Here is a 12,533-nt window from a genome sequence, read left to right on the forward strand (position 1 = left end):
CTGACACACCATTCAACTACGATGTGGCCGGTGAGGTCCACTGTGAGAGAATCTCATTCTCTTTAAGGTACTATTGAAATTCAGTACTTAAGTATTCTCTATTACAAGAAATCGAAGTGTTTTAATAATTTTTCCTAAATTTTTTCTTCTTCGGTTCTAAATTCTTTGAACTTTTCAAAAACTTTATACTTGTATTCATTAAATACACTTACACATACCTCTAGAGGTTATCAGTAAATGTAATGAAGTAGGACTGGCCATATTTCGTGATAACACTTAGCGGTCCACACACATCTGTATGTATCAAATCCAATAGATCATGTTCACGTTTCAATTTCCCTAAGAAATGGGCTTTGGTCATCTTTCCTTTTAGACAAGACTCCCACGTTTCAAGAAAATTTGTCTCTGACATGTCAAACATGCTCTCTCCCACTAGCTTTTGTATTTTTTGGGGGGAAATATGTCCTAACTTAGCGTGTCATAAGTGTGCTTGATTTAAACTATTTTGTTTTCTTTTATTTGTTGTTGATATCTTGTTTACTTGGACATCGTTAGTTGGAATATCTTTTATTTTTAAGTTATAGAGATCATTTTGTAATTTGTTCGTTCCAATTAAATATTCATTCTAGTAAATATTGCAAATATTTTTAGCAAATAAACAAGAAAATATATCTTTATCAAGCATATAAATGGAAACAATGTTTTTGACTAAGTCAAAAATATATAAAATATCTCTTAAAAATAACTTAAAATTATTGTTTAATACTAAGTAAATGTCTCCTATGGCCTTCACAACAACTCTTTCTCTATTGTCCATCATCAGGAAAGATTTCACCATTCCTTAATAATCTACTTCTTAACATCAACTGCAAATCATTGCATAGATGAGATTTACATCAAGTATCTAATACCCACGAAGTTGAAATAATTGAGAAATTTACTTTACTATAAAACATACACTTGTCAGAACCTTTTGCGCAAGATATTCCTTGCAATTGCGCTTCTAATGTCCATGCATCTTGCAAGTAAGCAAACATCTTCTACCTTATTGGGCTTTGTGGGCCCTTTATAAGTGTAGAGCTAGCTTCTTACTTGGTTTGTTTTTTTTGTAAGGAGAATAAAGTTTTTTCCCTTCCCTTTTGGGTCTTTCTTTGTCCGAGATGAGGAGCCATACTAGGAAAACATGTTTTTTTTTATGGTGGCTTCATATCTAGTAAACATGTTGACCAACTCTTCCAGTCTGGCCTCCATCTTGTACATATTGAAGTTCACAAATCCATCAAACGACGGCGGTAGTAACAACAGTAGAATGTCAATGGACAATTAATTTGGAATAACAAAGTCTTGGCCTTCTAGTTTCTCGATGAGCTTAATCATCCTTACACGATGCTCATATATCTCTTAGCTTGCAAATCATGGTCTCACCATTTCTCAAGCTCAGCCAATTCCTCAGCAGGGGCATTGACAGCACCGATTTTCAGAGGCGCCTTGTTGAGCACATATGAATTTCTCCCACTATTTTGACATTTTCACCACCTTCTAATGAAAACAGAAATTCTAATTTTTTTTATTGAGTACGCAATACCCAATTTCAAAATCATGATCCCAATTATCTTGACAAATCATTATTCCAAAAGATAGAGCCCAATTGCAACACTTTGCAACCCTTACGTAATTTTGTCTCACGTTTGATACTGACACACTAATATGGTCCCGTTTATCTTTACGTGTCGCCATGAGATCCCAAGTTATCTAGACCAAAGTCATGAGAGTTCCACGTAATTGACATCAAGCAAATAAGTGGAAGTCATGTTTATTTTTAATGTCTAATCATTACTTTTAAAATCTCATGTCATGTTTGTTTGTATGTTTGCCGGATTCATGCAACTCTTGTTATTATATTAATAATAACGCATATACTAATTATTCATAATATATCATATGCATTATAAATAATAAAATATTATCGATAACAAAAAGCTAATTGATTCATTGGAGCCATTTGTGGATCTATATCCAAAACATATGTAAATGTAGGGATGAAAATACAATATTACATAAACTTCCAATATTTTACATATCTTCGATCTTCAAAATTTTTTGAGGATCGAGCATCCATTTTTTTGCCTTAGTCGTTGCCCGAATTTTCGGGCAACCATCGGAAACAACGCGCGTGATCTACTCGGAACTGTTCCTGGCAGAACATGTAGGAAGTTTTTTTGAAAAAAACTTTCATGGACTACGATTTTGGTTTTCTTATGCGGTTGGAAACAATTTTTTCAACATGATTAAACAACAAAAAAACACACGATTAAGAAAGCTTGGCTCTAATACTACTGTTGGAGTACTATTTTCTCGAACTCAAATCTTAGCGTAATTTTAAAATTTTATTTGTGACATTCAAAAATGTTCATTGGACGTTAATATGAAATAACCATTCATAGGGTGTTTTGATCTGATTTACCAATACTGTAATGCCTGAAGTAAATATTACAATTTGTTGATTTAATAATTGGAGATTACTAAATAAGTAATGATTTTAATGAATGAAATATGACATAGTTTGGTCATATGAAGTACAAATGATTTGAAATTTGGATATAACGTACAAAACTCAAAGATATAGAAGTTTCATGTTTTAAGTTTTGACAAATTTTATCGTTTGACTGGTCCGAAAGGATATACCGGTATTAAAATGTTAAATATTATATATTATATTATATTATATTATTTTATTAATATAATATAATATAATAAAAAAATTAAAATTAAAAAAATTTTTAAAAAAAATTGAGTCGGTGGAATTCAATATGAATTCCACCGAACTGTTCAAAAGAAATGAACAGAGACAGTAGCGAAGAGAGAAAGAAGAATATAGAGTTTGTGATTTTCTTTTCGATCTTGCGATTTATCGGTTTATCCAATCGACGAACCGACTTCAGTTCTGGGATCGTTGACACGAGGTCTTCGATTTGAGGTATAAATTTTATAGTTTTGGTGATGTTTGAAATTCATCGATTTCTGGAATAAATCTGATAAATTGTTAAATCATACTGAAATGGAAGATTGTTGAGTATTGTATGATTTTAACGAAGTAGAAAAGGTTATAGTGGTGTTATTTTGAATTATTCCCAGTTTATGATAATTAGAGATTGTTGGATTGAAATTGGAGAGTTGTTTGTCAGTTGTTATTAATTCTGATTATATATTCGGAGTCTACGAAGTATAGGCTACACGTTGATATAAAGTTTTCGTAATTTAACAGATGTTGTAGAATAGCCTATTATTTGAAGGTAAATTAATTAGGGTGTATTTGATGGTAGTAATGTGAATTAAATACACTAGAATATTAAATTGATGAACGATAAGAATTTATAATCGAGTTTTATATTTTGTTGAATTAATTGCTGTTGGGCTATTTGATGTTATATATATTGAGGCTGTTATGATTGTATTGATACGGTGATAATGATCTGATAATTAGGTACAACACAAGCCTCGGGATCAAAGAAATAACCAGATTTTATATATACTCGATTATCAGGTACGTATTGACGTACGAGCATATGTTGTTATTGTTTAGTATCGATTAATACTATTGCGTTGAACAATGATAAATCACTGGTATTGGGTGATTTTATATTATATCTGTTGTTGTTTATTATCGTTGATATTTTTGGATGTCCTTGTTGGCAGACGTCACGTTGATGTTGTTCGTTCGACGATATTGCTGTCGCTGGTGTTGGGGTGCGACGTATCATCGATGTTATTCGTTCAACGATATTGCTGTCACCGGAGTAGGGGTGCGACGTATCGTTGATGTTATTCGTTTGACGATATTGCTGTCGCCGGGGTTGGGGTGCGACGTATCGTCGATGTTGTTGTTGCACTAGTATGGCAGTGATGACGTTGATATCGTTGGTGGTTTGATTGTCCAGAGACAGCAAAGGGAGTATTTCTGTTATCATTCCAATTATACTTTATATTGTTGATAATATAACTGTTATGTATTACGATGATGATTGTTGTGTATGCTCACCCTTTGGGGGCTGTTTCTGTTGGACAGGTTACAGGACTATGCTGTGAGACATGATAGTGGTGAAGGACTAGGTGTGTCTAGTCAAACAGTTCTGTAGTTGATAGTAGATAGAGACAGTTTAGTTTATTGTCTTACTTGAGTTATATGTGTGTATTTAGTATACTGTTTCTGCTACATTGACGTACATAGTATCTTGATTGCACTATTTTGTCGTATATGCATTATATTATTACGTCTTTGAAAAGAAAAAATTTTGTGCCTATGATGTCACATGTTGTATGATTACGTGGCGAGGTTTGGGGCGCCACTTTGGTGGTATCAGAGCATATGTTAGATGTCTGGGATGGTTAGGAGTTGGGTTTGTGATGAGGGAGTTGGATGACAATATTATCTGCGTGTGTCTGTGCATTTGACTTGTTATTGATGATTTCTCGATATGATTGATTGTTCTTTAGTTGCGTGTGCTTTCGTGCGAAAGGTGTGATGATGATTACTGGATTGTAATTGTTAAATGTTATGATTAACAATTTGATTTCTAGCGATGGCAGCTAGAGAACAGGTACATCCGCACGAGGAAATGGAAGATGTTGACAGTGGGTTGGGGCAGATGAATCCATTGCCACCTCCTCCTATGGGACAGGCACCTGCAGATCAGCCTTTATTGCCTGGTGAGTTGACTTTGGCACAGTTCAACAATTATCTTCCGCCGAGAATTGATAGCTCTGAGACTGGCGAGCGAGCAGAGGAGTGGATTGAGATGATAGAGCAGATATTTGTGACTGCACCGTGTGCTAGATCTGCTTGGTTACGATTGGTTACATTTCAGCTTTCGCGGAATGTATTATTGTGGTGGCAGACGACTGAGGCCGGATTGAGAGCTCAGGGTCGTACTGTTGATTGGGATGTGTTTCGGACTCGTTTTCTTGATAAATATTTTTCTATAATAGCCAGACAAAAGAAAGAGAAAGAATTCGAGGATTTGAGACATGGTAGTATGTTTGTTGCTGAGTATGAGACTCGATATTCTGCATTGCTGAAATATGTGCCACATGTTGCTACGAATGTTCATTCTAAGATGAGGCATTTCTTGAAAGGGTTGAAGTTAGAGTTATTTGATCGTGTGCAATCGAACAACCCAGTATCATTTGAGGATGCAGTGACGAGAGCTGAGATGGCTGAGTTGGTGATGCAGGAATATGGGGCTCAGGGACGATTATCAGAGCCGACTAGGGAGTCATTGCGACCATAGGGACAGTCCTTTAAATATCAGAAGGGTTCATCATCTTCTTCAGCATCATCTGGGAAGCGCCGATTTGATTCACGACGTGTTGAGAGTCGTGGGGGGCAGTTCTCAGTCTGTTCAGGGGCAGAGAGGGGAGTCCAGAGCAGTGAGATGTTTTCGTTGTGGGGGACCTCATCTGATCAGACAGTGTACACAGACCGAGATCACCTGTTTTGAGTGTGGCGGTGTTGGCCATATAGCGAGACAGTGTCCTAGCCGTGAGGGACAGCGAGAGCCCAGGAGTGATAGAGGTAGATCCTCAGAGAGAGGATGACGACAGCCTCAGCAGTTTACACCACGACCTTCTGGAGGACAGCCACGTATGCAGGGAGCTGGTCCGCCTCAGGCACAGGTGTATGCTTTGACACGAGAGCAGGCAGAGGAGGCACGAGAGGAGATGATAGCGGGTAAGTGTTATTTATGTTCTTTTCCTGCTTATATTCTTGTTGATACAGGTGCCTCGCATACATTTATATCGAAGAGGTTTGTGGTTGAGCATCATATGCGCTCGTCTCCATTGTCTATGCCTCTTTCTGTTTCGACACCCTCTGGAGTTGATATATCAGTTGTATCGATGATATCATATGGTATTATTTCTTATGAGGGCTATGAGCTGAGATCTGATATGATTATTCTAGAGATGACTGATTTTGATTGTATTGTGGGAATTAATGTGTTGAGGAGATATTGTGCGACTGTTGGTTGTTATCAGCGGGTAGTATATTTTTACACCGATGAGAAAGAGCGTTGGACATTTTATGGAAAGGGTTCTCGTCCCCGTGTTCCGTTGGTATCTGCTATCCAGATGTCTCGGTTATTGGAGCATGACCATGAGGGTTATCTTATTTATGCTGTAGATGTGACAGAGAAGAAGGAGGTGGGAATAGAGGAGATACCTGTAGTTGCTGAGTTTGCTGATGTATTTCCTGATGAGATTCCAGACTTCCCACCAGTCCGCGAGGTGGAGTTTGGGATTGAGTTGATGCCAGGTACTTCCCCTATTTCTCGTGCTCCTTAAAGAATGGCACCAGCAGAGTTGAGAGAGTTGAAAGCCCAGTTACAGGACTTGCTAGACAAGGGATAAATTCGTCCTAGTGTATTGCCTTGGGGTGCACCAGTCTTATTTGTAAGAAAGAAAGATGGAACGATGCGGCTTTGTATTGACTACCGACAGCTGAATAAGGTGACGATTAAGAATAAATATCCCATTTCTCGTATTGATGATTTGTTTGATCAGTTGCAGGGAACCTCAGTATATTCGAATATTGATTTGAGGTCAGGATATCATCAGATACGAGTTAGAGAGGAGGATATTCAGAAGACAGCATTCAGGACCAGATATGGGCATTATGAGTTTTTGGTTATGCCGTTTGGATTGACGAATGCTCCAGCTGTGTTCATGAGTTTGATGAATAGGATATTTCAACCTTATCTTAATCGATTTGTTATTGTGTTTATTGATGATATATTGATATATTCCAGGAGTGAGGCTGAGCATGTTGGGAATTTGCGTTCAGTATTACAGGTACTGCGAGATAGACAGTTGTATGCCAAACTCAGTAAGTGTGAGTTTTGGTTGGATCGAGTAGTCTTCTTAGGTCATGTTATATCGAGAGATGGGATTTCTGTTGATCCAACGAAGGTCGAAGCCATGTTACAGTGGTCTGCACCTACATCTGTACTAGAGATCCGGAGTTTCTTGGGTTTAGCAGGTTATTATCGTCGATTTATTGAGGGATTTTCAAAGATTGCTAGACCTTTGACACAGTTGACTCAGAAAGGTGTGCGATTTAAATGGTCTGAAGCATGTGAGAGGAGTTTTCAGGAGTTGAAGCACTGACAGACGACTGCACCGGTGTTATCAATCCCTACAAAAAACGAGAGGTTTGTTGTTTATACTGATGCATCATTACATGGGTTGGGATGTGTTTTGATGCAGGATCGACATGTTGTGGCATACACCTCGAGACAACCGAAACCACACGAAACAAGGTACCTTGTACATGACTTGGAGTTGGCCGCCATTATCTTTGCCTTGAAAATATGGCAACAGTATTTATATGGTACTTCGTTTACGATTTATACTGATCATAAGAGTTTGAGATTTTTTTTTACTCAGACAGAGTTGAATATGAGGCAGAGACGGTGGTTAGATTTGTTGAAAGATTATGATTGTGAGATTGAGTATCATCCTGGTCGAGCTAATCTTACTGCTGATGCATTGAGTCGTACAGTTAGCTGTACTGCAGAGGATGTGGGTCGTTTATCAGCTATGATGATGTCTTGTTGTTCTTTGGGATATGATTTTGATATTTCGACGACTCCTATCCAGGTATCTACCTTATTAGCTGAACCTGATATGTATGGTTGTATTCGTGACGCACAGATGACAGATGAGAGAGTTCAGCGATGCAAGGAGTTGGTTTCTCGAAAACAAGATACTTGTTTTAGAGTGGCTGATGATGGCAGTTTGAGGATGAAGGATAGATGGGTAGTTCCTGATACACCTGAGTTGCGCCAGTGCCTGTTGCGACGTGCACATTGTAGTCGTTATTCTATCCACCCTGGTGGCAAGAAGATGTATAAGGATCTACGCTCTCAGTTTTGGAGGAAGGGAATGAAACGTGATGTGATTGATTTTGTACGTCGATGTCTCAATTGTCAACAGATCAAAGCTGAGAGGGGAAGGCCAGGAGGTGAATTGAGGAGTTTAGAAGTACCGACTTGGAAATGGGAGCACATATCGATGGATTTTGTGACACATTTGCTAAGAAGCACTGGGACTATTGATTCTATTTGGGTGATTGTTGATCGATTGACGAAAGTTGCACATTTTATACCCTATAGCATGAATAGTACGTATTTGATGATGGCACAGTTGTATATACGAGAGATCGTACGGTTGCATGGGATTCCAGTGTCTATTATATTTGATAGAGATACTCGATTTACTTCTCATTTTTGGGAAGGATTGCAGACTGCGATGGGTACAGAGTTGAGACTGAGTACGGCTTATCATCCCCAGACAGATGGTCAGACTGAGCGTACTATTCAGACGCTGGAGGATATGTTACGTGCTTATGTTATGGATTTTAAATCTGTTTGGCATTTATCTATTCCATTGGTGGAGGTTGCGTATAACAATAGTTATCAGAGTAGTATTCAGATGGCTCCATTTGAAGCATTGTATAGGAGACGTTGTAGATCTCCTTTATACTGGGATGATGTTGATCGAGCTGTAGTCACAGGTCCTGAGATGATTCTTGAGATGGAACAGAAAGTAAAGTTGATACAGCAGCGATTGAAAGCAGCTCAAGATAGACAGGCAGCCTATGCCAATAAAAGACGAAGACCATTAGAGATTCAGCAGGGCGATCAAGTATTTTTGAAAGTTTCTCCTGTTCGTGGCACAGTGCGATTTGGTATGAAAGGAAAGTTGGCATCGAGATATGTTGGCCCATATGAGATATTGCAGCGGATAGACACTTTGGCTTATCGATTGGCTCTACATCCATCTTTATCTGGTATTCATGATGTGTTTCATGTGTCGATGTTGCGGAAGTATGAGCCAGACCCTTCACATGTGTTGGATATTTCTGAGGTTCAGTTAGATCCTGATGTGTTTTATGTTGAGAGACCAGTTTGTATTTTGGATCGATCTGAACGGAAGCTTTGTAGTAAGCTTATACCGATGGTGAAGGTTCAGTGGGAGCATAGAGGTGTCGAAGAGGCCACTTGGGAGACAGAGCGGCACATGAGGGAGCTCTACCCCTACTTATTCTAATGGTATGACGTATCTTTATTTATGCATGTTATTACTGTTGTTGATTAATTTCGAGGTCGAAATTCATTTAAAGAGGGTAGAAATGTAATGCCTGAAGTAAATATTACAATTTGTTGATTTAATAATTGGAGATTACTAAATAAGTAATGATTTTAATGAATGAAATATGACATAGTTTGGTCATATGAAGTACAAATGATTTGAAATTTGGATATAACGTAGAAAACTCAAAGATATAGAAGTTTCATGTTTTGAATTTTGACAAATTTGATCGTTTGACTGGTCCGAAGGGATATACCGGTATTAAAATGTTAAATATTATATATTATATTATATAATAAAAAAAAATTAAAATTTAAAAAAAATTGAGTATGAATTCCACCGAACTGTTCAAAAGAAATGAACAGAGACAGTAGCGAAGAGAGAAAGAAGAATATAGAGTTTGTGATTTTCTTTTCGATCTTGCGATTTATCGGTTTATCCAACGACGAACCGACTTCAGTTCTGGGATCGTTGACACAAGGTCTTCGATTTGAGGTATAAATTTTATAGTTTTGGTGATGTTTGAAATTCGTCGATTTCTGGAATAAATCTGATAAATTGTTAAATCATACTGAAATTGAAGATTGTTGAGTAGTGTATGACTTTAACGAAGTAGAGAAAGTTATAGTGATGTTATTTTGAATTATTCCCAGTTTATGATAATTAGTGATTGTTGGATTGAAATTGGAGAGTTGTTTGTCAGTTGTTATTAATTCTGATTATATATTCGGAGTCTACGAAGTATAGGCTACACGTTGATATAAAGTTTTCGTAATTTGACAAATGTTGTAGAATATCCTATTATTTGAAGGTAAATTAATTAGGGTGTATTTGATGGTAGTAATGTGAATTAAATACAGTAGAATATTAAATTAATGAACGATAAGAATTTATAATCGAGTTTTATATTTTGTTGAATTAATTGATGTTGGGCTATTTGATGTTATATATATTGAGGCTGTTATGATTGTATTGATACGGTGATAATGATCTGATAATTGTTGTTGAATTATTTAGATACAACACAAGCCTCAGGTTCAAAGAAATAGCCAGATTTTATATATACTCGATTATCAGGTACGTATTGACGTACGAGCATATGTTGGTATTGTTTAGTATCGATTAATACTATTGCGTTGAACGCTGATAAATCACTGGTATTGGGTGATTTGATATTATATCTGTTGTTGTTTATTATCGTTGATATTGTTAGCTGTCTTTGTTGGGAGACGTCACGTTAATGTTGTTCGTTCGATGATATTGCTGTCGTCGATGTTGGGGTGCGACGTATCGTCGATGTTATTCGTTCAACGATATTGCTGTCGCCGGAGTAGGGGTGCGACGTATCGTTGATGTTATTCGTTCGACGATATTGCTGTCGCCGGTGTTGGGGTGCGACGTATCGTCGATGTTGTTGTTGCACTAGTATGGGAGTGATGACGTTGATATCGTTGGTGGTTTGATTGTCCAGAGACAGCAAAGGGAGTATTTCTGTTATCATTCCAGTTATATTTTATATTGTTGATAATATAACTGTTATGTATTACGATGATGATTGTTGTGTATGCTCACCCTTTGGGGGCTGTTTCTGTTGGACAGGTTACAGGACTATGCTGTGAGACAGGATAATAGTGAAGGACTAGGTGTGTCTAGTCAAACAGTCCTGTAGTTGATAGTAGATAGAGACAGTATAGTTTATTGTCTTACTTGAGTTGTATGTGTGTATTTAGTATACTGTTTCTGCTACATTGACGTAGATAGTATCTTGATTGCACTATTTTGTCGTATATGCATTATATTATTACGTCTTTGAAAAGAAAAAATTTTGTGCATATGATGTCACATGTTGTATGATTACGTGGCGAGGTTTGGGGCGCCACAAATACGTATGTTGCATAGGCTCCAATTATTCCGATTTTTAAGCGGAGAGCCCTTTGGTAAATCTCTACAAATGGATCTCCCTTATTTGAGCACCTAATCAAGTCCACGATCGGAGACTGGGTTACTCCTTTAGATCACAGTAGATATCTAAACGACTTAGCTTCAAAATTGGATCACCAGAATTTTACAAATCTGACGGCGTTACAGCAACATCTAGGCGGTGCGGCGGTGGGGGAAGGATGACCGAAATTTTCTTATGAAACTAAAAGGGTGATCGAAAATTACTTTGTAAGGCGACTGAGGATTTTGTGTGTATTTTTTTGTTTGATTATGTTCCATTGTTATCAATATTTGACAACATATTAATAAAATATGCTAACCCAATTATACTAGAACTCAAATCCTAATTCCATTAGGATTCTTTTATTTTTATTAAATAAAATTCTCATGTAGAATATATCATACAAAGTTAACTATTGATAATACATAATATATATTATATATATAATATATATAGATGTATAGACATATATGTAAAATTAAATAAGCATCACTTAATTTCTTAATTAATTATTAATTAATTAATCATATAATTTATCAATTCTAGACTCCTCTAGAATATTCCATGAGAACCATGTGCATATAGTAGTCTCATTATTATTTAATTAATATATTCTAAATTTACTAAATAAGTAATTGCGAACTCATTATAACTCCGATCGACGATCACACAACGCCGATATATCGAGTATATAGTATCTTGTTCATATAATGAAAATTGAAAATTTCAAAAATCAAAACTTCCATTGATCTATTTTTTGCAACTGCAATTTTTGTGAACTCCTTCACCAAAACGTTCACAAAACTGGCAGTTCCAGTCTCCTCACAAAATTAGCAGTCAAGCTAATTTTCATAACTTCTAATAATGTAATCCACTTATAAACTTCTTTATACGATATCTGTTTGATCTCCATCAAACTACAGTCACCAAATTCAACTATTTGAATTTGACTATCTCGACGGTAACACATAATCTGATATTTGTATTTCTCTCATTGGATCAGGGATACAGCTAGCCGTGAGTTCACAATTTCATTGTGATTTAGAATAACATTTATTCTTATATGGGCTTGTGCTAATTAACCTCATTATTTTCAACAACTCCTTGATCAAGAACATAACGCAAGTCCGATTGCATCAATCACATCATGATAAGAGCGTTTAGTAGCATCGCCCCATGATCCTTTAGGTATAACTGATAAAACTTACAAGAATATTAAGTTATGGTTAGCGTACGATACAATCCCTATAACTCATATATCCTGATCGAATATGCAACCATTGGTATATCGAGAGTTGCAAATGAATTCTATAATGATGTGATATATCTTTGAGTAATAATAGTGACACCGGATGTGAAACTAGAGAACCACCTTTCCTAAAGCACATATCTTACTCTAGCTAAAGATTCCTTGCACTATTAACTTATCAGATCACATAGAATA

This window comes from Primulina huaijiensis, chromosome 7, assembly GCF_012295235.1.
Source record: "Primulina huaijiensis isolate GDHJ02 chromosome 7, ASM1229523v2, whole genome shotgun sequence".
In the NCBI taxonomy this organism is placed as follows: Eukaryota; Viridiplantae; Streptophyta; class Magnoliopsida; order Lamiales; family Gesneriaceae; genus Primulina; species Primulina huaijiensis.